Source organism: Hippocampus guttulatus, chromosome 12, assembly GCF_054856545.1.
Source record: "Hippocampus guttulatus isolate MCC_2025c chromosome 12, RoL_Hgut_1.0, whole genome shotgun sequence".
NCBI classification, from domain to species: Eukaryota; Metazoa; Chordata; class Actinopteri; order Syngnathiformes; family Syngnathidae; genus Hippocampus; species Hippocampus guttulatus.
Window position 1 is genome coordinate 4845872 of NC_141272.1, and position 26247 is coordinate 4872118.

The 26247-nt window shown below is 43.3% G+C and overlaps 1 long non-coding RNA gene across 1 annotated transcript; it reads left to right on the plus strand.

Moving 5' to 3' along the window:
- The first annotated feature begins 303 nt into the window (after positions 1-303).
- Positions 304-24903, plus strand: LOC147197036 (uncharacterized). Its single transcript, XR_015102556.1, has 5 exons — positions 304-431; positions 15356-15412; positions 15859-15955; positions 22727-22842; positions 24325-24903. It is a non-coding gene; the product is annotated as an uncharacterized LOC147197036 (long non-coding RNA).
- The last annotated feature ends 1344 nt before the right edge of the window (positions 24904-26247 follow it).

Here is a 26247-nt window from a genome sequence, read left to right on the forward strand (position 1 = left end):
TTTTACCACATTAGGAGTTCTATTTAAGAATAAAAATAAGAAAACCTTTATTTATCTCACAATGGAGAAATTCCCATTGGTCAACATTGTTGTATTTTGTATCGGGTTAGCAATGTAGCTCTCTATTTACAGGTTTAGCCTGCTAAGTGCTTCATCGTTCGCAGCCCCGCTCGTGCATGAATTTTTAAGCGTTTGTTTTTATAGCCGAATTTTAGAGTTGAGCACCTACAATGTGGTACCACGTTGTGGCTTTGAATATATGGAAACGCTTTGCACTTCCTGTACAGCAGGCATGCACCAAAGAGCTGTAATCCACCAATGAGCCAAAAGGAAGAAGACGACAACTCACCTTTCTAGACGGGTACTGGAGTCCGTGCGACTTGGATTGGATTCTACCCTTGGCCACAATACGGAGCGGGCTCCGAGTTAAGGTCAGCCATTTCAAACTTTAAATTAAACCACATTCTGGTTATCTTTTATGGATTAATAATTCCATTTCAGGCCTAGAGTTGATTTTTTTTTTGGGGGGGGGGCAAAAAAAAAGATACATTTTGTCAAAATGTGACTACATTTTAATTATATTAAGAGGGTGACAATATCTGTTTCTATTTATGATTCATTTTGAAGTTACCATTTGGCCCTGAGTACATCTTTTATATTCCAGGTGGAATTACTTCCACAGTTGGGCCATAACATAAATCAGCTTTGGTGTCAGGTGCATTTGTGAGAGAGACAAGAAGGCCATTAAGCCAAAATAAATACACCAATAAACAAATAAATACATTCCCATAATCATAACCTTTACATTGAGTATGAGCCAAAATTCCTGATTTATGAGATTGTAAATTTATTCGCACTAAATCTCCATAACTTGATGCCAGGATTGTGATTTTAGGATTTTCCTGACAACATTCTTCTTCCAAAGTCTGGTCATCATTTATCTTGTAAAGATTCTTCTTTTTGCTTCCCATGGCTGCCCTTTACTCACCAATTCTGCCCATAAGCCTTTCCCGGCATTGAGGGGTCCAATTTGGTTGCCCGAGTGTTGCATCACTACTTTTAGCAGACGATGTAGTACTGTTGGCATCAAGCCACATTTTCCAACTTTCACTGGAGCACTTCACAGCCAAGTGTGAAGCAGTTGTGATAAGAATCGGCACCTCCATATCTGAGAGCATGGTACTCACTCAAAAAAAGATGGAGTGCCCTCTCCCGTCCGAGGAAGAGATCCTGCCTCAGGTGGAGGCGTCCACGTTTCTTGGAGTCTTGTTCGCAAGTGAGGGCAGAACGAAGCATGAGATTGACAGGCGGATTAATGCAGCGTCTGCAGTGATGCTGACTCTGTATCGGTCTGCGTAAGCGTAAAAAAAAAAAAAAGCTGAACTAAAAGTCAAAGCGCTCGTTTTACCAGTCGAACATCATTTCTACACAAACCGATAGTGACGTAATGTGGGTCGTGACCGAAAGAACAAGACCAAGTGGCCGAAATGAGTTTTCTACACGCGGTGTCCGGACTCTCCCTTAGAGAGAGGGTGAGAAGCTCGGTATCCGGGAGGGACTTGTCGAGCAGCTAGTCCTCCACATTGAGAGGAGCCAGATGAGGTGGCTCGGGTATCTGAATAGGATGCCCCCTGGATGCCTCCCTGGTGAGGTGTTCCAGGCGCGTTCCAGTAGGAGGAGGCCTCAGGGATGAACTGGGGATGCCCTGGAAGAGTTCTACGTGGCTGGGGATAGGGAAGTCTGGGCTTCCCCGCTAAAGCTGCTGCCTCCGCCGCCTCACCTCGGATAAGTGGAAGAGAATGGATAGAGGAATGGATGAACAGAGCCTGTTTCATCAAATATTTAAGAATCCCAGCAACAGTCTTTCTCGTGATTGCAGGTGGCCCGTAAATGGCACCCATTACTCTGCATACTCAAGTGATGTTGTCTGTTTTCGCCAACAGTCATCAATGAGAAAAGCGTGCACCACATTGACAAAAAGAAGTAGAGAAAGATCAAGAAGAAGATGATTCTTCATATTCGTCATCTTTGTCACGTATACAGATCACATAAAGGTTTTTTTGGCCATCACCGTGGAGCAGTGGGGCTAGACCAGCCCCCCAGCAAGCAGTTGGCAATATCGGCGTCAGTGTCTTGCTGAAGTACACCACACCCGCAGGTCCGGGGGATGTTGATGTTGGATGCTTTGTTGCTCCATCCTCTCCAGCTTTTTTTTTTTCCCTTGCCCACATTCCTCTGCCGGCTCGTGTCATGAACCGGCGTCCCTTCGGTGGCAGGTGCTGAAACTTGGCTACAGCTGCTAACTAAATGAATTCTGTTTGGGGTTTTTTTTTTTAACCATAAACATTTATATTACACACGCCGTTAAGCCTATTAAGGCATAAAATAATCAAATAAAATATGACTAACAAGTGAACCAGGAATTGTGGTCCACCATGAATAATGCATACGAAATGTGTGACTTTTAATTATTTACTGAATGAAAAAAAAAAAAAAGGGATGTCGGCATGAACAACAGACATGCATAATGTGTGTTTGTTGCTGACAGCCCAAAGTAGAGCTAACCTCCCGCTGACCTCATGGGTGTGTTTTCTCTCTGCTGCAAGTTTTAAACAGCCGCCAAATATGTGCGCGTGTGCGTGCATGTGTGTGTGTGTGTGTGTGTATGTTTGTTTGTGTGTGGGTTTGGCAGACAGAAAGAAAAGTTTTGTAGGACATGATCAAGTTTTCTGCGGTGTATCCTATTCTGTAATTAAACATTCTCGCTGTAGCTTCCCACAGAGTCAGCATAATTATGGTTCGTTGATGCATTGTTGGGTGAGTTTGGTGTGGAAGAACTTGACTGGAGCACACGCAGGCCTGACCTCATATCCATCAAGCGCATTTGGAATGAACTAGAACAACGATTGTGAGCCAGGCCCTGTCATCCAACATCAGGAACCACACAAATTTTCATTTTGTGAACAGACAAGAATTTCCAATTTCTGCGCAAACTGTTTCTCAAAAAGTGGAAGCATTAGTTGGCACCTACTTTATGTTTCGTATTTTGATTTTGAACATGTGGTACGTCCATGGGCGGCGTGGCGGTCGACTGGTTAGAACGCCGGCCTCACAGTGCAAAGGTGCAGGCTTCGATTCCGGCTCCGGCCTTCCTGTGTGGAGTTTGCGTGTTCTCCCCATGCCCGTGTGGGTTTTCTCCAGGTACTCCGGTTTACTCCCACATTCCCAAAAACATGAATGCCAGGTTAATGGAGCACTCTAAACTGTCTTTAGGTGTGATTCTGAGCACAAATGGTTGTTCATCTATGTGTGCCCTGTGATTGGCTGGCGACCAGTTCAGGTTGTCCCCCACCTACCGCCCGAAGACAGTTGGGATCAGCTCCAGCTTGCCCCTGACCCTTGTGAGGATAAGCGGATTAGAAAATGGATGAATGCATGGATGGTATGGCCACGTGTTCAAATGCTTTTGTTGGATTGGGGCTAATTTTAAGCAGTCACTCGTAGCTCTATTAGCGATGTGAATCTTTTGTTGTTTCCACTCAGAGGAGTAATATCTATCATCAACGTGTGTATTTATGTTGTTATGCAAAATAATTCTTTCTAGAGTAGGGGGAAAAAATGAATATGCAGGAGATGTTTTTGCAGTGTCAACCGTTGGCTTGAATGCCCTGATGTTGATCCACAATGCATACACCCTTGTCAGTCACACACATGAGTCTAACTGATATGGGTGTTTGCTGACAATCAAACGGCTGCCTAATACCCGCACTATCAGTGTTGTGTGACATCAGGAGAAAGGCGAGGACTAGAAAAGAAACGTGGGAACGTGGCTTATGTGAATAGTTGCTGTTGCCGGTGATTAGGTGGTGTACAAGAGGGAGGAGGCACCTGGTAGGGGTGCGGAATTTACAGAAGAGTAAGAAAGCAGCGTACTGAAAATGTAATTCATTTTGTGAAATCATCAGTAGATGGCTAGCCTATCTCAAATGAAATGTGATGAATAGCGTGTTAATACTGTCATTTTTGGCTGATTTTTGGAGTGAGGACAGATGGATGACGGCGAAAGCCCATGGCTGTAGCGTGACTCAGGGTGTATGAATCCGTGCATGTGTGTGTGTGTGTGCGTGTGTGTTTGTGTGACCCGTCCTTGAACTGTAGCCATCTGCCAGCACGTTGGCCTATCCTTAAACTACTTTATATGGTATCTATGTAGTTAGAAATCATCTTTGTGCGTGTGTGTGTTTATAGTGGCAACAGTATCTCAAAACATTTAATATGTTGCCAGGAAACGTAAAGTAGCATATCATTTTCTTTCACTATGAACCTCAGTCTTTGTCTGTCTCTGCTTATATTTTGCTGTGCATCTGGCTAGCTTGATAGCCCAAAAGCTAAATTTTGGAAAGGAGCAAGCAATATGATTTATATCCGACAGTGGTCCTGCTCCAGGGGTCTGACATCTGTTTCTGCTGGGACTTTCCCAATGAGAATGCAGTTCAAGCGCTTGCAAATGCCCCAACGCTCTTTGTGATGACAATTGTTGGCTATGGGAGTGTGCCCTTAACGACCCTCTGGGTGATAATGTTTGATTTGCAAATCCTTTTCAACCTATATTAAATGTAATACACTACAGAGAGATGATATTGAATGTTCACACTGATTAACTTATTTGTTGTTTTCCATTATTCACGCTTTTTGGAGATGATGTCTGCAACATGTTCCAAAAATAAATGGACAGCATCACATTTACAACACTTCCATTTGACAGTGCTCAATAAGTGTTTGAGAACGGAGGACACTATTCGTTGAAGCTTTGTAGGTGCAATTCTTTTGTATTCCCGCTTGATGTACAACTTCAGTTACTCAACAGTCCTGGGTCTCTGTTGTCCTATTTTGCACTTCATATTACGTCACACATTTTCAATTGGAGACAAGTCTGGACTGCTGGCAGACCAGTCGCACACTCTTTTAGTATAACCCACCCTCTTGTAACACGTGCAGAATGTGACTTGGTGGCGTCTCGTTGAAATACACAGGGACGTACAGGTACGCCCATGAAAAAAGACCTTGCTTGGACTGCAGCATATTGTTTAGGTTTTGCATGGGTGCGTCGTAAGGATCCACATGTATGGAAGCAGCAAACTTAAGGCAGGGATACAGAGTGTACTGAACAAATCAATTTTTTAAAATAAAAACATGAGCAAGGGTCCTGAGGAAAACACTAAAGAAAAATTGTTTTTTAAAACCAAGCTCAATCAATGAAACACCAGGGAACAAAACACACCATGAGAAGTAACAAAACAATGTGACAGCTACAAAGACCGAAAGACACGAGGAAACTAAATACAAGCCAATTGACGACAACGAGGAACGCCTTGACAAGTCACGAGTGGCCGAGGGAGCTGATTGGATGACACAGGGCAGCAGGTTGACAAGCACAGGTGGAAACAAAAGACCTAACGAGAAAGACAGGGCATAAGAAAAGAAGTCCTAACAAGAAACAAACCTAAAAATAATCTAAACAAACAAATGGCACGTATGATGCTCCAAAACCTGTATGCACTTTTCATCATTAATGGTGCCATCACAGATGTGCTTCTTATCAGTGGCATGGGCCCTAAATGGTTATTGAACGCGGATGTTCCAATTTCTCCTCAGCCCGGAGGACATGACGTCCATAATTTCCAAAAACATTGAAGGATCTGGAGTCAACAGACCACAGCACACTTTTCCAGTTTGTGTCGCTCGATCTCAGATGACAGAGAAGTTGGCGGCATTTCCGGGTATTGTTGATATATGGCTTTTGCTTTGCATGGTCGTTATAACTTGGAAAGACAAACTGTATTAATTGAAATCTTCCAAACACATGTGGCAAAATTATTCTGGTCAGATGAATACAATGTTGTAGTTATGTCCAAGTCTTACCATGATTTAGGGCTGTTTTTCTTCAGCTGGAACTGGGGTTGTAGTCAAGCTGGAGGGAATTATGAACAGTTCCAAATACCAGTCAGTGTGAGCACATAACCTTCAGGCTTCTAATAGAAAGCAAAAAATACATAAAATAACAAATGACAAAAAGCCTGCTACGACAGCTGAACTTTATTTGGGGTTCATCTGAAGCAATTTAAATGGCGGCAGTTGTGTTTAACCTGAGTATGTGATTGGTGAACGCCACATTCCCATTTATGAGGCTGTACACACTTATGCAATCATATCTCAATTCCTTATTTTTTCTTCCCCCCCAAAAAAAACATGTTTTAAAAATTTTGTTTTACAGGTTCCGGTCACATTAATGTTGGATTTTATTTTTATATTAAAATATATTTATAAAAATTCCTCGTCTCACCCCCCCTCGGGTGGTGTCCGTCCCTCATTCAGCTCGGGTCCTCTACCAGAGGCCAGGAAGCTTGAGGGTTCTGCGCAGTATCCTTGCTGTTCCCAGCACTGCACATTTCTGGACTGAGATGTCCGATGTTGTTCCCGGGATCTGTTGCAACCACTCATCTAGTTTGGGGGTCACTGCCCCGAGTGCTCCGACCACCACAGGCACGACTGTCACCTTTACCTTCCAGGCTCTCTCCAGCTCCTCTCTGAGCCCTTGGTATTTCTCGAGTTTCTCATGTTCCTTCTTTCTGATGTTTCCATCACTTGGGACCGCTACATCCACTACAACGGCTTTCCTCTGCCCTTTATCTATGATCACGATATCTGGTTGGTTTGCCATTACCATCTTGTCAGTCTGGATCTGGAAGTCCCACAGGATCTTCGCTCTGTCATTCTCCACCACCTTTGGAGGTGTTTCCCATTTTGACCTTGGGGTTTCCAGTCCATACTCCACACAGATGTTTTGGTAGACTATGCCAGCCACCTGGTTATGGCGTTCCATGTAGGCTTTCCCTGCCAGCATCTTACACCCTGCAGTTATGTGTTGGATCGTCTCAGGAGCCTCTTTGCACAACCTACACCTTGGGTCTTGTCTGGTGTGGTATATCTGGGCCTCAATGGCTCTGGTGCTCAGGGCCTGCTCCTGAGCAGCTAGGATGAGTGCCTCTGTGCTGTCCTTCAGGCCAGCCCTCTCTAGCCACTGATAGGACTTCTTGAGATCGGCCACTTCAGTTATGGTCCGGTGGTACATCCCGTGTAGGGGCTTGTCCTCCTATGATGTTCCCTCTTCCAGCGCCTCATCTTCTGTTCCCCATTGTCTGAGACATTCTCTGAGTACGTCATCCGTTGGAGCCTTCTCCTTGATGTATTCATGGAGCTTGGATGTTTCATCCTGGACAGTGGCTCTCACACTCACTAGTCCCCGGCCTCCTTCCTTTCGGCTTGCGTACAGTCTCAGGGTGCTGGATTTGGGATGGAACCCTCCGTGCATGGTTAGGAGCTTTCGGGTCTTAACGTCCGTGGTCTGAATCTCTTCCTTTGGCCACCTTATTATTCCTGCAGGGTATCTGATCACTGGCAGGGCGTAGCTGTTTATTGCCCGGGTCTTATTCTTGCCATTGAGCTGGCTTCTTAGGACTTGCCTCACTCGCTGGAGGTATTTGGCCGTAGCCGCTTTCCTTGTTGCCAGTTCGAGGTTGCCATTGGCTTGTGGTATACTGAGGTACTTGTAGCTGTCCTCAATGTCTGCTATTGTTCCTTCAGGGAGTGAGACCCCTTCAGTGCGGACTACCTTTCCTCTCTTAGTCACCATCTGACTACATTTCTCAAGCCCGAATGACATCCCGATGTCGCTGCTGTAGATCCTGGTTGTGTGGATCAGGGAGTCTATGTCCCTTTCGCTCTTAGCAGACAGCTTTATGTCATCCATGTAGAGGAGGTGACTGATTGTAGCTCCATTTCTGAGGCGGTATCCATAGCCTGTCTTGGTGATTACTTGGCTGAGGGGGTTCAGTCCTATGCAGAACAGCAATGGGGAGAGTGCATCACCTTGGTATATGCCACATTTGATGGACACTTGGGTAAGTGGCTTGCCATTGGCTTCAAGTGTGGTTTTCCACATCCTCATCGAGTTCGCAACGAAGGCTCTTAGGTTCCTGTTCACCTTATATATATATATATATATATATGTATATATGCTGTATATATACACTGGCATGTAAACAGTGGTGGTTGGACTTTTTCTATCCCCTGTGCATACATGCTTTGACACAACATATTGAGAAGAAAGCCAGACTTGCTGGTTTGCTGTTGTTGTCGAGTCTTAAAGCATTACACACTGAACTCTGTTAGGACTTGTCTGTTTCTGTGGGTATTAATGAGTATTACTAAGGGCGCATTGTCCTGCCTTATGTGTGTGTGTGTGTGTGTGCGTGTGTGTGTGTGTGTTGCTTCACCCTCAAGAACCCTGTCATGTCACAGTGACCAGAAAGCAATTATCATTGCTGCTGTGAGGAGGGCCTTGTTGGCTCCCCTATCCCTGCAGGGAAGGTGAACAAGCCGCAATGAAAGAAACGAACGAGTTTTAAAAAAACAAAAAAAAACAAAGCTGTGGTGAGAGGAAAGAGGGAAATAATTGCAGAGACCTGGTGAAATTAGGGACCACAGGGAGGAAAGTAACAAGGGATGGTGAGGGAAAACATTGGAAGAGAGAATGTCAGTCTGACATTGAGGACTCTAAAAAGCCAATGTGCCCTTACCACATTGAAGGACGCTCACTCACCGTGCTCACAATAGACACACACACACACACAAACACTGGCTCGACAAACAAATACTTACTCACAGTGCAAGGCTCGCTACTGACTGATGTCTTCAGTCAGAAAACATCTTTGACTGAAACGACCATGTTTGGATGTATTTGTCCAAGTCCAAAGCCCCCCAATCGCTTCTGACCAAATTAATCTTTGGTATGACAGAGAGTAAAACATTATCGCCGTCCATTGGCACAGTCCCTCACAAGCTGCTCTTCCGCTCTGATGTACTGACCTCGTGAGGTAACAAACATGACTGGAAGCCAACTGCTCTGCTGTGGCTGCAGCTCCATTGACAACAAGATCGCTCAGATCTGAGTGAGAACCAACAGGATGTCTTAGCAATGTGACCGGACTGGGAACTGAATGTTCTGGTCCGGCCGGCTGATCGCACACTGTGTATGCAAAGACGAGATTTTTTTTCCCCCGTTATGTTGGCAGGGTTTAAATTTCTCCCAAAAGTGTTGTTTTGAATGACTCGAGGGTTTGTGACCATTTTTCTAAACGTCCAAAAGGAGTTCCACATCATCCTCCTGAGAGACGACGGATGCCAATTACAAATGAAACACAATTTCATGGAAGTTTGTGTGGCAACATTTACCGGACTGTTTTTCAGGCTGCTGCTAACAGACAGCGGGACAACGACTGAAAAATACACCACCCCTTTTGCTGTGGAAATGATTATATACACTGATAGTAAATGTACTTTCAATTGCTGCCTTCAGAAATATGCTTGATATGAACACTGATCTTTAAAGACATGACATCAATGGGGACAGCTGTGACAATAAATACTTCTTCACCTCATTCTCTCGCGCTGAATAAATAAGGGCCTTAGAAATGATCCATGATGCTTTTTTTTTCCAGTCAAGGCAAATGTTGATCCTTGGCTATGCTTTTCACTTGAAGACAGAGGCCTGTATGCAAATATGTCTGTTTAGGGCTGAACATTTTGGCGTGACAGACTTCCTCACTATTCAGACTTGGAACTTGAGTGCTTTTCGCTTGTGTGATGTGCACTGCTGCCTGAAGCTGCAGTAAGTCCAGTGTAGGCTGACAAGTCGTTGGCCACATACAAGGCCTAAATGTTGCCGCTAAGCATTTTTTTTCTCCCAGATCTGCTTTTAAATACATGTATTCAGTGGCCTGGAAACCAGTTATGTAAAATACAGTGTCAGGCGAAAAAAAAACATAGTTACCGTTAGTACCGAAGATTAGCTTTTAGTAAATGAGCCCTGTACAAACATGACATGAATTCACCCGACATCATATATCGATCAAACAGGGAGTTGCATTATTTCTGTCCGCAAATTGGGACGTCAGCCCGCAGGAGGAAACAGTAGCAACACAGAAGCTACACACCAACAAAGCCTTTCTGACTGAGGTGTTGTGTTTCATGGGTTTTCCTCACACCCCCCATGGTCCCTGGATGCCCCGCTCCTTCTTCTAGCAGCCTCTCTCACTTTCAGCAAATTCTCCTTCGCCTCTTCCACCCTGCTGGTTTTTGTCACTGTTTTCCTCACCTTTTGTTTGGTTTTCTTTCATGTTCCCATCTGAAACCTCAGTCTGTCTATTGTATGCCTCCTTCCACGCTTCATGTTTGACTTCGGCTGCCGGTCTATTGCAAATGGTTTCTTTTGGTGTCGGCTTTCCCTTTGCGCAAGTGTGAAGCACCAATGCCACTGAAAAGTCTGCTTGCCGTACCTGTCGGTCTCTTTTTTTTTTTCCAAGGTCCTCTGTCTCGCTGCAAATCATGTGGCCTAACAGCCTCTAGTGACAAGTTTGGTTCTTAGCCAGTGTAACTTATATACTGTATATATGTGTGTGTGTGTGTGTGTGTGTGCGTGTGTGCGTGTGTGTGTGTGTGTGTGTGTGCGCGCTGAGAGACGAGTTAGAGCATTCTGCCGTGGAGTTTCACAAGATGAGAGGATAGAAGGAGCAACTAAGCAGCTGATGTAAGCATGAACAGAATGTGGCAAAGCACTCACTTTCTCATTCATGCACATGAAAAAACATGCACGCTTACCTAGTAGGTAGCGCGGGTGGATTACGGTATGTGGAATGCGCCAGGTGAAGAGCAGGTCATCCCTCTGTGTACGCTTCCTCAGTCAATCAAATGTTTTGTACTTGCCCCGCCCGAACCAGGAAGTACAGATATTCCCAGTACTGCTGAGATGCACCACCGTGAAGCCGTCACACCAAGATCTAGCTGAGGGGTTAAAGCTTGATGGACCTATAGCTTTAGGAAAAATGCTTCTGATGGTCTATCACTGTGTAGGTACCTTTTAATACCCTGTTATGTAGACTGGCAATTGTCAAAAGACTCATAATGTGCGGTGCATCTCATGCTTTAGTTGCATTGATGACAACCGAATCAAAACATTCTAATCTCAGCTCATGTTCGCTTATTAATGGGTGAACAATCCAACATTTCATGAATTTTGCTTCACACTGCCTGAGATAGGTGATCATGTCATTAGCGTGTGAGAGTCCAAAATGCATTCCCATTCTACACTACTGCTACCGCAGTAGCGAATATATTGTGATAGTAATACTTCCCTGACAGTGTCAATACAACCTCAGCATTAGGATCTTTGTAAAGAAAGACATTGCTCAGCTATTTGTGAAAGTGATCAGAATGTTGTGTTTTGTGTCAGTGTTCGGTCATGTAAAGAAAGCCGTGATGTGCCGATCGGCCGATTTCTGTGGAAAAGTATGTGATCAGCATATGTCGATCAATGCCTTTCTTTGCCAACCCCCCCCCAAAAAAAACGATCACCCGCAGCTCAAATTTTCCACACTGCAGCTAACTAGAGACTAGCTTGTGGACAATGTAGTGTGGCCTCCCTTGTAGCGTGTGCCGTCCCCTATTCCTTAGACCTGCACGTTACAGACCAAATCAAACCGAACCATAATATGTTTGTGCATTTTCGACACTGGCAATCTGAAATAAGACCCTGTTTTTGTATCATAAAGGGATGGGGATTTAGATTTAGAATGTTTATTTTTAATCCGATCATCCATTTGTATGGAAAAACAAATTGACAGATTAATCAATTATTAAAATAATCATTGGTGAGCAGCTCTAATTAATTTTCAAAATGTGCAGCTCATCCGTGTGATAGGTAGAGGCTTGTTTTATAATTCATATTCATTGAAATGTCACCCACTTCAAAAGTGCACTCACAGACACTGGCAAAGAGCCACAATGGGAGATATTCACTCACACAAACATCCTCCTACGTTTTGGGGGAGTAAATGTAAAATGTTACCTCTATCTGTTTATCACAGCATTAAAGGACTACTTGACCTGACTGACTACAGATGAAGCACTCATTTGGTCACTAATGTTTCCTCCCTCCCCCACTTTAAGTTCACCATCACCTCCTTCTTCTCTCCTACAATTTGTGGATCATAAGAAAGGCTTTCCGTATTTATTATGCTAGGGAGAGGATATCATGCAGAATTTGCGGGAGAGTTTTCGGCGTATCGTATTGACAGAATGTGAGTGCTTTTCACAGTGTGTGTCTTGGATGAGAACAGATTGGACAGAGTACACTTGCTTCAGTGCACTTGTTACTCTTTCAAATTGAATACAAATGCAACGCACAGTCAATGGAACTCGATGTGTTTGCGTGTCTCTGTGTGGAATGTGCACGCATATACATCCAAGAGAGAGATCAGGGTCTCAGACGGAGGGGAATTTTGCAGTCGCATGTGACCCACCCAGACATATGGACATATGCTATCGGGAGAATCAGCCTTAAGACCATGTTACATCTTGTGGTCTATGTCGAGGAGGATAAGGAGGAGTGGATGCACTCGAGTCTGAGACTTAATAGCATGATAAGGAGTGCATGTATGTGTGAGTGTGAGGACACGGCTAGCCGGGGTCAGATTTAGCAGCTCGGCAACCTAATCTCTACATAACGGCACTGTATATAATATTGAATTTGTGGATTTCTTGACTCTTCCAGACCCAATATGGATTACAGTTTAACAGTACATCAAACAATTGCACTGGTCTCTGAGATGGGCATTCCGACGCTGGGATGGAACGGCCCATCCGGGACGGAAGCCCATTTTTGCGACGGAGAACGAGAATTTTTAAAAAAAAGGACGGACTAACCAAGGACGGAAGTTTAAACGTCCCTAAACGGGTTAAGTATATGTTGTCAGCAGGCAAAATAACAAGGCCAGAGTGTAGCCAAACACTGTATTTTCTTAACAGGTCATTAACAGCACAACACTAGTTCGTACGACTCACTTTGTTACCATTACAGAACTCCTCTTCTTCTTTCTCATTTTAACAATATTTTTACAGAAACAGCACCACCTTGTGGACAGTCAGTGAGCACAACATAGTACCTAGGACAGCCATTTCACTGACGATCAATCCAGCCGGTTAAGAAAGCTGGCTCTGTTGTATGTTTCTCAGTGCCCGCCCAGCAAGAAGCTTATGCCTCCCCATTTGAACCTGTGTTGTGAAATACTAATGTCGAGTTACTTATCACGCAAACATTAAAAATATAGAGAAACAGTGATGTCATTTTGATGGATGGCCAGTCTTATCCCGCAACAGTCAATCACGCCGTTACTGAAAATAAGCTTTGGTAGGCAGGCGATTACGCCATGGGTACTTCAATATTTGCATGGTTGACATTTTTCCAAGTGTGGCATTGTGTAATGTGGCAAGACATGGCATGTGTTTTGTGTTTTATGATTGACGTGTTTCTCTCGTTAAGTAACATCAGCTTTGTAGTGAGTGCCTCCATGAGGAGGAACATAGCGTAAAATCTCGAATACTTGGGCGATCATTCTAATATTTTCAGAGGTTGACGTCAACATCAATTTTAGTGATGATCCATCGCAGTTTTGACACATTAGGCGGCGTTTAGATTCCTACATTACTGAAAATATTGATGCTGTTGTATAATTACAGGGGCTTTTCATTTCAGAAGTTCTATTGATTTTTGAAAAAAATCAACCTGGATATGGTGAGAAACCTTGGATTATTAACAATGGCAGCATTCAACGTGCCTGGACTGAACACGCTTGTTTGTGCTGTAATGTCATATTTTGCCGATCCGATCAATTATATCATTGATCACTCGGGAAATGATAATATTGCAGCTCATCACCGAATTTACATGAAATGCAAAGTGTCCGCCAATCCGATTCATCCAATCACATCTGCGTAATGTCTGATTATAATTCATACATCCACCAATTCAAAGCGGAGTGTTGGGAGAGCATCTGGACCAAAAATGTATTGATTGGTTCTTCCTTGGCCCATACACCACCACTACATGAAACACTGCGGATCCAACCTCCTTGATCTGGCCCACGTGTGGCAGCCAAATCATGCGAAGTCTCGATTGAAGTCCAGATGGGATGACTGGACTGAGTTGATCAGCTCACCCTGTTTTCACTGTCCAATTGACAGTGATTGGTTGCCTGTTTACCAGCCGTCTGTGTAAGAGTGCGTGCGGATATCGACGCCTCAAAGCCACACAATTCATCAGAACGATCCCACCGATTCCAAAACCTTTGAGTCCGTGTCAAGATCCCAAAATGAAAGGGGCCAGATTGTTTCTGTGTAGGATGTGTTGCCACGGCAACTGCCCACCCTTTGACTCCCACCCCCATCAAACATCAGTTTTCCCCACCTGTTGTGTTTTTGTGGCGCCAGCCCATTGCCTTGGAAACACATGCACACATATTTGAGGTGCAGTCTAAGGACAGCGAGCAGCAGCTGTGGAATCTCTCTGATCCTGCATGCAATCTGATCAGCGTGCCAGCGAGTCACTCAAGGGCAATTTGTTTTGTCGTGACCACATATACCGTGCTTACTCTTCCCTCGCTCTCCGTGACTCTCTCACTACCGCGATCATCCTTTTCCTTAATTTGTTTTGCCAATGACACCTGAATCTTGGATTTGTAGCATGCTAGCAGTGTGTGCTTGGGCCTTTTTTGAAAATGTATATTTATTTATATACTATTTGTTCTACTTCTCCCTTTAATAATTTTGCTGCTGTAAATTGGGAATTTCTCCATTGTGAGACAAATAAAGTTTTCTTATCTTATTTTATCTCATGCATAAATTGCTGATCATCTTTTCCCGTAACTCATGCTACTCACCACAAAGCACAGAGCAGCTTTTAGATGGCGGCAAATCTTACTAATAAAGGCAATTGGTTTTCCAAGCATTAGTCAACAGATGAGTTTCTAAGGCCGAGCGACATTTTTTTTTTTTTTTTTGTCTATGAGCTTCTGGGAGCCGTATATATTTTCTGTAGCCAATCGTCCGGAGACTATGAGCTCATTGTTTCATCAGAAGATGAAGAAAGACATCGATCATTCAACACAGGACAACACCAGATTGAACTGATGGATTAAAGGGGCTGGAGGGATGGATGCTCAAAAGCAAGACGAGAGATGAAAGAGGAGATGATGAATGAGTAAAGGTCAAGAGAGCAAGAGCGACGGCTGGAAGTGATTGATGTGTTACAGCTTGTTTTCATAACAACAATGCACACTGACTATCTGCTTCATGCTTGGCCACGTGCGCCCATGCGTGCCTTTAAATGTATAATTGTAACATTGGGACTGACTGTTGCAAGCTTTTTGTGTGGTCTCTCTTTTTTTTTTTTTTTTTCCAGATGCACTGCATGATTGAAGCAAAATGACATTTGCAACCGACCATTCCTCCGTAACAGGTAACTTCCTCACACAAAGGCCAGAGCAAAGATCGTTGACTGAGGCAGACACTCCAGCATGTCACCCTCCCCACCCAAAAACATTATTTTTGTGGAACCATCCATCCATTTTCTGATCCGCTTTATCCCACAAGGGTCGCGGGGCGTTTTGGAGCCTATCCCAGCTGTCTTCGGGCAGTAGGCGGGGGACACCCTGAACCGGTTGTCAGCCAATCGCTGGGCACACAGAGACGAATAACCATCCCACGCTCACACTCACACTTTGGGACAAGTGTCTGTTAGCTTCTCATTTTGTTGGTTAACAAATGCTTACTGCCGGTTGAACCCAAACCTTATCCGCTTGTCAACAACAGTCCGTACACCTGTGTGTGTCACTTTTATGAGAAATTCCTCAACTGGATCTAATTACATACCGTAGCTATTTTCTTCATTGTCTCTGATTACAGCGGAGAAGACAGTGTGAAGATGAATGTTTGATTCCTGTGTGCGTTTGTCATCCACAACAGCTGATTAACTGATTTTACAGCCAGCTGACAGTTACAGGTATGTTCCCTTCTGTAAGCTATAATTTGAGTGATGCGTGCGCTCGTGCTGCCATCGCGCATGCTTGATATATTCTGGCCCCCGAGCTAAATTTGGCACCGCCATCAAATTTCCTCACCGGGATTGTCAGATTCATTTTTTGGAGAAAATCTATTCTGTGTAAGTCACGCTGTTTACGACACAAGATGACTCGCACACTTGTGTACTCGATAATATGATGTGGTGAGCAAAGATGGATAGTTATGAGCCACATTTACTACGTCGCATTTTCATTTGTAACTATTGGGGGATAAATCGTTCACATCAGAGTACTTTTTTAATTGAGCTACATTTTCTCGTTGATTAATGCTTGTAGGACCTGCTTGTTTTAAGTTTGTCAGAGAGACTTCTGTCACTTCAGACTGTTCCGCCAATCCAACGTAAGCAGTGGCAAGCTTTGAGTCCAAACCGGTCAAACGGAGCCAGGCAGTCACACAAATCCTCTGCAGCAAGTTTTCGAAGGGACTCATTAACGTGAAACATAGCTTGGCATCTGTTTACCTTTCAGACTTTGGAAAAGAACAGCCACGTCATGCGCTGTTGCTTGTGTCTGTGTGAAAATGTCCATAATTCAGCCTCCAAGAACTGTGCGGTTTCACTTGAGTTCAAGAAAGTTCATTTAAGGCCATTTTGAATGGCTGAATTTGCCTTTATGAAAATATTTTATTTTTTTTTTAAAGATTTTTTTTAAATGATGGATTTCGCACAGCACAGAATCAAAAGGCTATTTTCTCAGTCTGGTATTTCGTGACTGTGAACAAGTAGTTTGAAGACAACATGGCCTCATAGAATTGCATGTAACGCAGAGCAGCCTAATTGAATCTTCCCTTTTTAATGATCTCTGGGGACGTTTGTTTTTGTCTTCGCCAAAACCGAAAGAGACAAGCGAGAGGGGCCCAGATGTAGCTTGTCATTTATCAAAAGCCAACCACCTTGATTTTGAAAGCCAAAGAGAATTTGTTGTCATTGGAACAAATGTGGGTATTGTGTTTCTCGGTTTAAGTCACTGCCAGGGCACGTCCTCTTTGCTGAAGATGAGACCATGGAACAGGAAACTCATGTTTGTTTTCGTTTCTTGCTGAGGCAACCAAGTGTTTTCCCTTTTGCTCAATCAAAAAAAGCATAAGGAGCTGTGACATACCGAGTGGTCACATGTGTATAATTTGCAGTGTACCCATTCGAGATCATATAGATGTGTCGGCTGAACATGTACAACGTTTGACTAATCTAAATAAACAGTAGCTGTGACATGACAGGTGGGAAAATATTTTGAAAAGAGCGAGAGAGAGAGAGAGAGAGAGAGAGAGAGACAGATGCAACTGGAATCGAGATGTGACACGAGGAACAAAGCAAGGAAGAGGAAGACTGATAGCTAGTGCCAGGCAGCTGTGAGCGTATCTCCGGGATTGCCAATTGTCAAACAGGATTACACGGAACTCAAACTATCATTGTAATTTATAGAATGGAAAGAAGTGATGTGTTTTAGCTCGTTCGGCAGAGGAAAATGAACAAATCACTGCACGTCTGAGGAAGATGGACGGTGAAAACAGGCTGCGTGTTTGTGACCTCAGACATGCGAGCGCTCTCACTCCGTATCCTCATTGCGTGTGGCTGCAAGGTCATAGGGTGAGAGAGCCAGCTACGCACGCACGCGCACACACACACACACACACACACACACACAACAAACACATTAACTGATCATGTCGCCCGAGAGGGGATTAGGGCGGGGGGGGGGGGGGGCGATGTTGTTAGAGGGTAAGGGTGAAGTCTCCCTTCTCCACATATTGTCATGGCACGCAGTGTTTGAGTTCAAACCGATTTCCAATTTACTTTCTCAAGAGCGAGGCAGCAGCCGCACATAAAAGAAAAACGCAGGCCCACACATGCACGCGGCACATTCACTTTGCGTTTTCACCACTAAGAGGATCTTAAAATCGCTCATGTAAATTGCTTTGCCTGGAACTCATCCATCATAGATGTTCTTTTCAAAAACAGAAGAGCTATTGTCATGTTTGCTTGAACTTTTTGTTCTTCCCAGTAGGGGAGGAGGGAGTGAGTCGAAGTTAAGTTTGATATATCCCACTTTGTGATGTAGTTGTAGGCGTGCTCAGAGACGTTCTGGCTCAAGTGTTGATCAATGACCCTTGCAAAATTCGGAACATCGTTCGCCTGCCAATCAGAGCCGGGAGGAGACATGTCTTCTCCTCGGGCCAAGTCAGAAATAAATATACAGTGCAAGTTGTCATAAAGTAAAAGAATTGTAAAATGTGAGAAAAAATGATACCGAATGTATGTGTTGATTTTATTGCTGCTTTCAATGCAACTCTGCCATTGTCATACTGGGGTGCATAATACTTGCAGTGTATGTTCTCTTTTCGTGGCCTTCTTTTACCACCTCTTATGTTGAAGGGCATTCCTTCTTTTAGAACCCCGTGAATTAGAGGTCCAGAGAAAAGCTGATCAGGTACAATGGTGCCTCTACTTACGAACGTCTCTTCATACAAAAATTTCAATTTACGAAACGCCTCAATAGGAAAATGTTGAATCTTGTTACAAAAGAAATTTCAAGCTCCAAAAGGTAAAAATACAGTGTGGGCTGCAAGTCGGAGCTCCGAGTTTCCTGAACGCAACATACTTAGAGCTGCTCTTCCATTGGCTACTACCCAGCATCATCCTCGCATCCCATTGGCTAAGAGGGACCTCTTGCCGCATGTGTCTATTTGTGTAGATAGATGGATAGACAGATAAACCTTTGTCTATGCCGCGTCCTCATCCTTCGCCATGAGGGGTTCCGATCGTTTTACGTAAATGTGAATAACCCGGAAAAAGTTCACCAGTCCGGCGATCGCTCACACTGATGATGTTTGCCTTGGACATTTTCGAAGGATTGTTAAAAGCCGACAAAAACAACCGTCCTTGGATCAGTTGTTTACAAAACACCAGGCAAAAAACAGTTCTTAGAGAGAACATGCACGAAAGAGGGCAAAAACAATGAGGACGCAGTTAAAAGTTAAGTGACCATCAGTTTTTACATTATGCGCAACTCTCATTTATTTCACAGTAATCTAATTGTAATATATATTTGTTACATATTTTCATGCATTTTTATGCTTCACAAAACATTTATGTCTGAACTTTTTTTGGGGGGAGGGGGGCTTGGAACGGATTAGGGCATTTACATGGAAAACGCGTCTCTACTTCCAAAATTTTCTAGTTCAGAAATTTCTTGCAGAACCAATTAATTTCGTAAGTAGAGGTACCACTGTGTATATTTGGCTTCTCTTCTGTCGTGTGTCAACTGACTTATTTCTCTTGATCTCTTTTTTTTTTTTCCTTAATTTCCTTTCAACTAATAAGATGCCTGTCATTTCCTAGCAAATCATCCGCTTCCTCTGCTTCACCGCGCCTCTTCATCTCCTTCCTCCCACATAGATGGGGGTGGACGCGTGTTGTTGGGGTTAAAGTCAGATGAGATCTACTCTTGGATCACTGAAGGAGATCATGGCCTCTACGAAGTGCCAGTGAGAAGAGAGTCCGCTGTGAGGCGTGCGCAACAGATGGAAGCACTTCTTAGTTGGCGTAGAGTCATGTTTCTCACACTCCACTGTGCACAGATGCGTGCACGTCAATAAGCGGAGAGCGCCATGCCGGTATGCAAGGAGACACACATCGACCCGCATGTGTGCACCCACACAGAGCCTCTCATCTCCCCTGCAGGCGTTGCAGGGATGTGGGGTGTTGTTCACATGGTATCTGCTGCTGTTCTTTTTCTAAGCCACTGGAAGCCTGGTGTGTTCAATTAAACTGATTTATTTCTGCACTCAGCAGTCCGTGATCCCCTGCCCCCCTCTGGCGTCCTATACCGAGCGATATATGAGAATACGCTGGGTGGCACAAAGCCTTTGGAGCAATCCACTATAGTTGAGCTAATTTAATGCGGTACAGTAAGTACTATTCACCAAATGCTAGATTAGAGACTGGTAAACAATATTGTGGCTTTGAGCGCAAAAACATCTGCCTAATCAAAATGCCCACATAAACACACTATTATTTGAAGGGCCTATATTAGATTTGAATTGCTCCAAAACACTAACCTACATAATGGCCATTCATTTTCTAAGTGTCAGGTGACGATGGGTGCCCCCAATCCAAGACTACACTAGTTTTTATGAGTTGAGTTCACTAAGTCTCACTGTCCAAATAGTTTTGGGTCACTGTAAAAATCTACTTTGGATTCTTAAGAACATCATATCTCCCGCATGTGTTTGTCAGGTTTACATACCTGTCAACTCATACGGTTTAGCCATAGTTCATACGGAGTTTGTGGTGAATCTTACGTATATGGCCGTATCGCACAAATCATACGGATTCTGAAAATTTCCGGGTTTTTTTTCCCCAACTCCAAATGATTTGGAGTTGGTGAAAAAAGTAACGCAGGAATACAACTCTGAACACAGTAATGCCACTAAGTAGAATGATGATTAGACATTAACCAGACATTGTATTATGGAGATCTACAATAAATATCATTGAACATTTCGTGGGGGTTTTTTTCTGCCGTTATTTTGACATATAAAATGCTTTGGTATGTTATAAGGATTTTTTGCTCTTTATAAGGATTTTTTTTGGTAGTTTATACAGGTTGGCGCTCCGAAAAGTTGACAGGTATGAGTTTAAAAGGGCAAGCACAGAAGAATCAAGAGGAGTGGTTGTCATTTCAACAATGGTGTGATATTACTCAGGAGCTGCTGTTGGAATGGCAACACAAAGAGGCACAAATGAACCCCAAGTGGAGCGCTGCTAAGGAGTGAGTGATAAGTCTAAGGTATGAACTGGAGAGGGTCTGGCAGGAAGCTCACTCTCGTCTTTCCTCCGCTACTAATACATTCCCTTGTTTTACAGCCTCACAGCAAGAGTCAATGGTGTGAATATCAAAAGCACATCCCCCACATCCCAGCACTCAAACCTGCTCTCTCGGTTCTCCAGCTTGCTCCCCACAATCCAAAAACGTTGAGGCTCACTGAAGAGACGATAGTTGGGAATACTGTCTTGCCCAATTCTGTGATTGTCAGATGATTAGACCGTGTACCAAGTCGATGGACCTAAAGTCAACCGCCATTAGCTTGAACTTCTCCATATGCATGCACATTATATGTAGTGTAGATAAGTCTTTGTCATTGACTATTTTGAAGAACCAAAAATGTCTTTCACGCTCAGCCTGGAGTACTTTACTGAAGCACCATTTAAGATAACTTTCACCAGATTTTCTTCTCGTATGATTTACAAAACCACAACCACAGATTAGTGACAGATGGAAATAGCTTGTTTCGATTTCAAATATTTCCAATGCTTTCTTGTCTGGGAGGACTTGAAAAGGAGCATAAGTAGACATACATTCTTTGTGGCTATAAAAACGCTATAATCCTCTACAGCCACATAAAATTAACAATTGTTGAAATTTAACTAGTTTGAATTTTCACCACAAAGTAAACACGCTGCTAATGTACAATTTGAATCAGGTGTGGAAACTTGGTTTGCAAGTTTATGGCTTATGTTTTTGTTATTTTTTATTTATGTATTTTTTTATGAACACAGTTCATGATCCATACTGGCAATGCACGCTGTACAAACATGCAAACCAAAATTGGTATGCATGCATTAATGTTTTGAAGGTTTTTTATCAATATGTAGATTCAGTTAGCGTTTGCATGTTCTCATGTTTGGGTCTTCTATTGCAGTGGTCCCCAACCACCAGGTCGCAGACCAGTACTGGCCCGTGGGCCACTTTGAACTGAGCAGCAGCGGGCCGCACAGATGAAAGACGATCAAAACTTACAGTGCATTTATTTTTTTTAAAAAACAAATCAGAATTAATATATTTTGCAAAGTGACCTAATTCTCCACCTTACATCCGTCAATGCTAATTGCTTCAGTCGTGTGAAGCCCCCTCTGCACACTATGTGGCGAGCAGCTCTTGCTTAAGCATTATGTTGAGTGATATAGTTTAATGTCATTTATATTTGTTCAATAATGCCATATGTTGGCGCATTATTGTAGTCACATTAAAACATGGCTTCACATTTATTGTGTTCACAAAATGTCCCAGTTTTTGTTGCTGTTGTTGTTGTTGTTGTTGCTACTTGTAAAAGTACATAAAAATACACAGTGGACTTGTGTTCATTGGTGTGACATTTTATTAATCAGTGATCAAAATGAATACCCCATATAATAAGCTGCTGGAGCTAAATAAATTGCAAATGTAAACACAAGGTAAATTAATACAAAATATATTTCAAAACACCTTGGCTCATTCATACAGAGATACAATGACAGCTCTGCATTCAATTATAGCGTAATTGGTGTGCTTCTTACTCACTGCAAATTTTCACTGCATTAACACTCCTTTTTGAACTCCTCGAAGCTTCATTGTGTGCCGCAGCTCATTGTTTAGTTGTCATTTTGCAACTGTTACTCATTTACATCATTCTCACTTGGGGGGGGGGGGGTGGAATAATGGGCTGCAGCCACCAACTGGCTGGAGACTGCGTTTATGGTTAATTCACAGGCTGTCTGTGTCATGGGGCCGCACACAATCAAATAATGGAACATAAATGTTGACATGGTCAAATGTGTGTACTTTAAATGTTATATAGGGTTTATATATATATACACCGTGTTCATGGAGTCTTGCAGCTTCTTCAATCTTGAAATGTATTTTTCTCTTGTCAGAACAAGAACTCTCTTGATTTGGAATCAGAACCAAGCACAAAGCGCATCGGTGGAGTTTTCATTCTTTGGGGATTTTCGCATGTGCCGGTGTGCAGCCGACTAACTACCCGTCCTCGGTAAGCGATTCTTCTCACTCGCTTTAAAATCAGTACGCAGGATGTGCAGTTTTTGATGTTGCAAAAGCACAAATTGACTCGCCTAGAGTCCATGCAGAAGATTGAAGCGTGCAAAGTACGTTTATAAGTAATTGAAAGCAGACCTCCACGGTGCCACAGCCACGGAGAGTGATTTTAAAAATATAGTAAAGATGACTAATAATACGTTTAATGAATTGATTACTTTTACATCCACCTCACATCAGCGCGGAGCTCAGAATCTGTGTACCTGCACCATGATCAAATTTACCAAAATCCCGTGACACCAACGGCGCCACAACTTAGACCTACTTTGAGCTGGTCTAACATTTAGTCGACTTTTCGCCACCAAAATGTTCGATGCACCGGGGTCATGTCATAGGAAATGCCCTCAGCTCGCGGTCTGCCACATTCCCAAACACGCTCCACTGGCAGTGCACTGGCACAAAAATCAACATGTGCCGATTTTTACGTCCGAGCGCACGTACGCTGTCTACGAAATAGAGCCCAAGGAATGTGTTATTGTAAATCGGTGACACTTTACATCTGATTACCTGCTCTAAATGGAAGCTGGTGAGAGAATTTCTGACTCAAATCTTAATGATTTCACTTGTCTGCATCATGTCTGAGTTGCAAGCCTCTAATATGAGTCACGGGGGGAGGTGACATGATGTCAGCAGTGATTCTTGTTAATTGTTGAATCCTAACCAATTAAAGCTATTCAGATTTTGCCTTTGGAGTTTCGTAGTTAAAACGTGGACGTCGTCTGCAGTGTAGTCATCCCTTTTTGTCTGGCCGCACACAAAGATTGAATCAGCATGAAGCAGAAAAATGGATGGTGCCTCTTGATGAGGTGGCAGCTGCACACACACACCACACACTTGCCTGCCCTTAAAAGCAGCTTGCCGTGTGAGCAAATGAGAGAGAGCTCCCAGATTTTCCCATCATTCCTCCCTGTAATCCCCCCAGACCTCCTTCTGAGGGCTGAATTTGCACGATCGCACTCCTCGGGGGGTCAAGCACACGCACAGACACACATGCGAACAGAAACACATGCATGCTTGCAGGCTTGACAGTTTGTTTTGTAGATGGCTCTTCCGAACGTGTACTTATTTTATTTATTTTTTTTACTGAATTATCTGTCTGTTCTAAGAGTTCATGCTATGATGCTAACAAAACGCACACTCTGCCAACTGAGCCACAGCCGCTGTGCTCCGTTACATTTACTTTTGTAATTTTAGGGATAAGTTGTACTTCACATCAGTAGTTTTCATGCGGCACACATTTTGCTCTCACTTGAATATTTTCAATAAGAAATGCTATTTTGAATGGGTTACATTAAGCTACATTCTGTCCTCTACTTTAATTAGAATCTATTCTTGCTTGCATGATGTATTTGCTTTGTTTTTTTAGAGAGACTTGTGTCACTTGTGCTCTTTTTCCAATCCAATGTACCCACTCCAGGCATTTAACTCCATTTCATCTCACCAATCAAACGGAGCCTGGCAGTCACACACAGCGTCTCTGCGACTCCCGCACAGAAGCAAAGTTTTCAGAGTGACGCATTCACGTAAAGCGGGGCAGAAACAATGGAGGGAACAATGGCATGCGACTCACAGTCAGAAAAAGGCAGAACAGCTGGCCACATATTCTACATGTGTATCTAATCGACTAAGAAATGGAACAGGTATGTCATACGCTGTCATCTGTGTCTGCTTAAAACTGTCCATATTGTAGCCTACAAGAGTGTGTGTGTGTGCGTGCGTGCGTGTGCGCGTGCGCGTGCGCGTGCGCGAGGTGGGTAGACTGACGTGATTAACCAGAGCCAGTGGAGTGAATAATGTCTTCCCGACTTGGATGCAGTGGAATTTAGATGCTGCGCTTTGTTATACTTAAGGTTAAGTAGTCCTTTCAGAGAAACCTACAAGTGTGTGTATACACACACACACACGCGGGCACACGAGGACCCTCAACCTCTTCTGCAGGTGCGCCCACAAGGATGCATTACACTGTTGATTCATGATTTAAAAAAAAAAAATCTGTGTAATATCCAATTCCAATTTTAACCAAATCAAGGCAATTGTTTGAATATGATGCTGAGATGCACTTACAGCATTTTCAGATTTTACTCATCTGAAGTGGACTCGGATGCTTTGCTCATGACATTTTCTTCAGACATGCATGTGACTCAATAACGTTTACTGCAATTATTTCAACCCTGTCTGGGACTTTGTTTTTGTTCTTCAGTCAGCCGTTTCATTTTAACCCGCCACTTGTCCTTTTGCTCCTTCGGCTATGTTTTCCTATTCTTTTGTGTAAAGTTGACTTTCTGAAAGGATCATCAAAAAATGGAATATGTGTGAATACTATCATGTACATGATGTCACTTCTTGAAGCCCGTTGCAGTGAAGAAGGATGTGCATGTTGTTTGGTCTCATGTGGCTATCTTAAGGCATTTTGTGTAGATCACTAATGGTTTTAGAAACAGATGGTAGTTGTATCAAGCGAAGGAATTGGTTATTTACTCCTAGGGGCAGTTGCTATTTGAGCCTCGTTTCAAATGTTGCTATTGACCTGATGGCACATTGTTCCTCCCATCACAGCACATTTGATCTCGTAAAACTTGAATGAGGATTCCAAAAGGGGAGAAACAGAACAGATAATGATCAAAAACGTATGACCCAAAAAGTACAACAAAGGACCAAAGAACCAGGAAAAGGCAAGAACAAACCAAAAGCGGGTGCAAATGGCAAGGAACGAGAACAACCTAACTTACGTGTCAACTTAAAGGACAAGAAAATCCAGTACATGAAGAACAGAAACCGAGGATGCAGTACCGTATATAACAAAATACTATGAACTAACTCAACAAAAATGTTTATGCTGCCTTTACAGCAGCTCCTATATTTTGTTCTTCTTCCTTTCATAACTTTGCTGCTGTGAATTGGGAATTTCCCATTTATGTCAACATCGAGAAAATGAACCACTTGGAGACAGAGTCGTGAGCAAGCCTACTAATCAGCCAGCCAGTTGTCAACATGGCATGGCTTTTAAAAGCAGAAGTTACTCGTGTGGGAAACGTTGACACTCCCGTCTGAGACTGAAACACAAAGCAAAAAGGCACAGGATCAAGACACAAACTCATCTCAACTGGTCCGTGACACAAAAAAAGGTTGGGGACCACTGATCTACGGTACCTCCGTTAATTTTAAGTCAGTCATTTGCACTGCACAATCTTTTAAAAATAGGACATGTGAATGGATTCAAGTATTTATTTCAAGGGAACTAGTGACAAGTGTCTCGTTGTTGCAAAGATACAATTAACATCTACCAGCTGTTACGATTCACACAACATAATTCTAGCTTTGTGTCCACATGACATTATGG